General features: G+C 46.4%; 1 long non-coding RNA gene across 1 annotated transcript; it reads left to right on the plus strand.

Moving 5' to 3' along the window:
* Positions 1–2,316: 2,316 nt before the first annotated feature.
* On the plus strand, positions 2,317–4,403 carry LOC121108435. Its single transcript, XR_005842943.1, has 3 exons — positions 2,317–2,699; positions 3,450–3,573; positions 4,350–4,403. It is a non-coding gene; the product is annotated as an uncharacterized LOC121108435 (long non-coding RNA).
* Positions 4,404–5,121: the final 718 nt, after the last annotated feature.

Below are 5,121 nucleotides of genomic sequence, written 5' to 3' on the forward strand. Positions count from 1 at the left end.
GTTCCTTCTTCCTCCTTTCTGGCAGTTTGCTGTCGAGCACATTGAGGTGGAAGTCAAAGACTCAAATCCAATGTTGCGAAGCCACTGCAGATGCCAAATCCCTGCACGGGAGACCTGGCCGTGTGCAGGAGTTACTGCAGGATGAGGAGCTGCTGTTGGTCTTCAAGCAGGTAGGAGTTTGTTATCCACGCATAATACTGTATGTATTTGTTGTTGGTTGTGTTGTTTTAAAATCAGTGCCAATATGCAGTCTGATCCGATGTGTTTGAACAGTGTGGTGTAAGGATTGTCAGCTGAGAACAGCAGCAGAACATGGGGCTGTTGCAGGGGGAAGGCGTGGGGAAGGAAGCGGGGAAAGGAAAGGGAAAGCCTGGAAAAGGAATGGGGAAGGCACGGGGTGAAGGAAGGGGGCAAGACACGGGAATGAAGGGGATAGGACAGAATACCTGTAGGGCAGCCTAAAAAGCAGTAACAAGCTCTGGGAGGACCGCGGAGTGCCAGATTCTGTACTGGGTGTTTATCTGTGTGTGTACGTTGTCACTGTTTGTGCCTGGCTGCACTGCTCCAGCCCAGAGCCCGCTGCCTGCAGCTGCATCTTTGCTTCCTTCCCTCCTGCCCGGAGCCCCACGGGTGCTCCCACAACTCCCTTCCCACCCCCAGAATGCCAGAGAAGACACCTGGCAGTGGGATGGAGGAATCCCAGCAGCCCGTTTTCCTTCTGCCTGCAGCTCTCTCCTGCTCTGCCACACAGGGCTCCAGACTGTCCAATGGGAAAGACGTGGGGGAAAGGGAGTGCTGGCAGGAGCGACTGCTGCGGCTGACTGGGGAGGGTCTGCATCCCACGTGCCCTCCTGTGCTCTCTCTCCAGCTGCAGGAGGGCCAGAGAAGGGCAGATGAAAAGCTGCAGCTGAGCCTGATGGACCTGCACAGCTCTCGGGCTGTCTTCCAGAGGTAGCTGTGATTTACATTAGGTAGCTGTGAAATACATTAAAGCACGAAGAAGACAGAGGCTGAGTGAACACCAATATGGCGCTCTGCTTTCTGCCAACGTGCTTTAATTTTGTTGTCGTTAAATGTACTGGGCAGTTACATTTGGGTATGTGAATATTTAAAAACAGTGCAACAGATGCTGGCAAAAAGTATTTTTTAAAAACTTTTTATTATTATTATTATAATTTTCTTTTTGTAAAGCTCTTAGCACGGCTTTCCTGAGTTTGGAGGAGTCACCCTCTGTTTTCTTCGTCTTCACCCCCACCGCCCCCCACTTCTCATTCCGTGTTCTTCCCCCGTCATCGCGACAGAGCACTGACCGCCAGCGATTGCGCCGCGGGCCGCATCGATCCCGTCGAGGTTCTTTCCGCGGTCTCTGCCGCCACCTCGTGGCCAATGCGCGGAACTGCCGCTGTCCGCTGCTCAGTCCTGCAGGCGGCACAACGCGTGCGCGTAGGAATGCGGAAGTGGCTTCGTAACCGCTCTGTGCAGCTCATCCGCCGCTCTCTATTGTGATTAGTCCTCCAGGTCACAGCGAGCATGCGCCCGACGACTCCAAACCATTCCGCCGATCGGCCACGCGGGGGCGCCAGATGATAAGTTCAGACAAGTACCATCGTGCAGCTGATACACAAACATCTGCCGTTCACTTGTGTGAACCTCTGTGTATGTATACTCTTTTGTACAGACTGCTGCTGGCCTGCTTGTGTTCAAAGAATTTCCACTGAAGTGGACTAAATATTTCTGTGGAATTGTATGTTGTTTGTTTTTTTTTTGGCCTTGATCACCTGAAAGAAATGGATGAAATGATGCGGGGAGTTCAAGTACAATCAAATGTGAAAGACTATCGAGAGTGGGAGACCTATTTGGAAAGTAACAAGAAGGGGAGGGAGAACACGTCTGGTAGTAATAGCTTGGTGATATTAAGTTGGTATAAATTAAGTGGGACGCACTGATGTGTGCTGTATTCCTACCCACATCGACTTGGGTAGAATCTATTCAGTGTAACGTCGCTACACTTGCCGTATTATGTTCTTTAGGAGCGTGCTGTGTAGAGGAATATGGGTAACATGTCAGTGGGGGTACCTTCAGAACTACCACTACGTCAGTGACATTTGATGTTTTCCAAAGCATGAATCTTGTCCACACACAGTGCTTCTGTAAATGTTGGTATGGGTAAGTCTTGCAGTTCTTCTTTGCTCCGATGCAGGTGCTGCTATTAGCAAGGATTTTGTGCTTTGTTTTAAGCGGAAGATGTTCAGAAGTGTGTTAACTGTTGACTTGTCGTGGTTTTAATTGTCTGAGTGTGTTCTTTTTTAGGATGGCATCATTGCAGGATGTGCCCCGTGCCCACCAGAGGGAGTATGAGAAACACGTGGAGAGCATTGACAGTTCAAAGATAACTGCCCAGGAATGAGAGAAGCCTTCAGATGCTGCTATGAATTACAGGTTCTGCAGGGGCATGAAAACATACATAGAGAACTTAGTAAACTGTTTCAATGAAGAAGTACGTGTGTTTTCCTTCCCTTCGCTGCCACCCATTTCTTTAAGATGATGAACCTGCATTCTCTCAAGGCAAAAATGAGATTTCTTATTTGGAAATGATGATGAGAAATGACCAATTATGAGTCAATTCTATCAGAAACTTGAGTGTCACAGGAAACAAAGGAGGAACAGACCACCCCTCACAGTAACCTAAAATGATTAAGGTAGGATATGTACGCTGGCTTGAGCTGTGGGCTCACCTGGGTTGTGATGGAGAAAAACAGAATGTTATTGGAAGAAGTTTTCTTCAGGTGTAGTAACCAGGGTGTCCTAAAGCTGAATGGGAGGTGGGACTTGCGTTCAGTTTTGGGACCTCAAAATGTGTTTGGTTTACAACATGTGACTAGTAATAAGGATCTTACATTAGGTTTGAGTTGGTATTTAGCTGGGTTGTGTGAGGATTTGTCAATGTTATCTGCTGTATTGCTTTCCTTAACTGCAAACCTTAACTATTAAAAATAGAAAATAAAAAAAAGATGGAAGGTTGGAAGATGCTGCACAAAGTTTGGCCTCGATGAGGGTACCCTGCAGAGAATGTACTGTCAAATCCAACTACTGTCAGTTGTGCTGCAGCCTGAGGTGTTTTTTATGTAACTGTACATAACTGTACAAGGTTTCGTTGAGATGTTTCCTGTGATGGCGAGGTGTTCAAAGGCAGATTGAAGCAAACTGATTGTACCAATAGTGTCCCGCTGAACGCTTTTTGGTAGGGTCTTAGGTAGTCCTGTAATAGGCAATTGGCATTTCATTTGTGGCTTTCAGTCTTAAACAGCCTGGAAAAACTCCAGTGAGCAGGCTCTTGCTTTTCAGACTGTAATGCTCTTGTTCTCATCTCACCCTCATGCTCGAAAGCCTGTGAAAACTGTTCTTTCATTTGTTTTATTCAAACCTGATTGCTGTTTACCATATTTCAGCTGAAATACATAACTGAGCTCGAATCTGCTGTACGTGCACTTCTCCAGCAGCGAGCCGTGTCGGTACTGAAGCGAAGGCAAGATGAGCTGGAAACAGAATCTACTTATATGCGGCACCTGACAAGTTAGTATGAAGTTACCAGTTACTTTCTTACTGAAATCTCATTCTTTAAGTAGAAACACGCAGTTAATTCTTGGATTATATTTTATTTTCACGTGTAATGTTTTCTCCCTCCCTGCTGTCAGTGGGCATACTGTACTAGATGTCCTAGTTGAAATCCTTACCGAAGTAGGACGCGTAGTATCACTTCTCTGTGGTAGAATGGTGAATACAGCATGACCAAATGCTCGGTCAGTTTTGAATTCCTGATCTCAGTGGCTGTCTATCAGTACTTGAAAAGAGAAACTGAGTCAGTTTTCCAGTAGATATTAGGTTGTTTGGGACGGAGGCACTGTAGAACAGGAGGACAAAGAAGGATTGACTGATAACTGGCAGCAGCTTGAGAAGAGTGAGCTCGGGGATGTAGCCCTTTCTGGTTCTAACTGGTGTGCAGGTGGGGTGGGTGCAAAGCATGCAGACTCTGAGTGTGTGTGCACTCTGGGAAGCACAGCTGGAAGCGTCACCAGGAAGGGCAGAGAGGAAGGGTGGATCTGGGGTCCCTCCCTGTGCTCACTCAGTGCTCACCTCCCGGTTCAGGCTGTGACCTGGCAATCCCCCTGCACGAGGGAGCAGCCACAGCTGTCCTACAGTTCACTGATAATATTGACTGTGCTTTACTCTGGACACTGTGAATTTTTCATCAGGAGGTTTTGTTTACTTTGGTTAGTTTCCAAATGAAGAGCAGAAGCAGAGTCAGTGTTCTGCATTCACCTCTTTGTCTTGTTCCTGTCTTCTGGTAGCTGGGAATGGCAAACCAAGTAATGATGGACTGGAAAACGATGAAAAGATGAAGCTTCTGAAAACGTGTGAGCATCGAAGGTACGTATAATTACATCTAACTGTAGTAAGTGTGTATCTGCTTCCTGTTACTTACACAGGGATGAAGGTAAATCTGTGCGGTTACTAAGCGAAGTGATACACACACGTGCAAAAATGCCTTTCCTTTCCAAAGCTCAAGGTACATGGAAACCATCTATTGGTTAATGGGGGGTTTTCTTCGTGCTGATTGGAATCTGACCTACATCTAACCTACCCTCTGTTATCAGCGTAGGCCAGGTGCTACATTTTGAACGTCAGGGTCTGCTGCTGACCTTAAGTTACTGGGAGCTCTGAAACCGTTCCAGTTGCATTGGTGCCTTGACCCATCACTGTTTAGGTACAGGTAAGGACTTAAGAGTTTTACTGGTTGAAAAACGACGTAATAAAACTTTGCTTGAAGCAAGCTGTTAACCTTTAACGTTAAGTAATGTCAATAATTACATACAAGAGGTATGGTATGCAAATAATACGTATAAATATAATTTTCTTGTTGATTTTGCATGCTCTTACGGTATGTGGTGCCAGCAGTAACGTTTTTTAGCCCCAGTGAGACTTGGATGCAGTCACAGTTTCCATGCAAGTTGTTGCATAAGCTACATAGAACTGAGATGATGGACTGTTGAGAGCGCAGTAGTTTCTTACAGACTACCTCTGGCAGGGATAGTATGGAGTACCATGTTAGATGTTTGGTGT

The sequence above is a fragment of the Gallus gallus genome, chromosome Z, assembly GCF_016699485.2.
Source record: "Gallus gallus isolate bGalGal1 chromosome Z, bGalGal1.mat.broiler.GRCg7b, whole genome shotgun sequence".
Classification (NCBI taxonomy): Eukaryota; Metazoa; Chordata; class Aves; order Galliformes; family Phasianidae; genus Gallus; species Gallus gallus.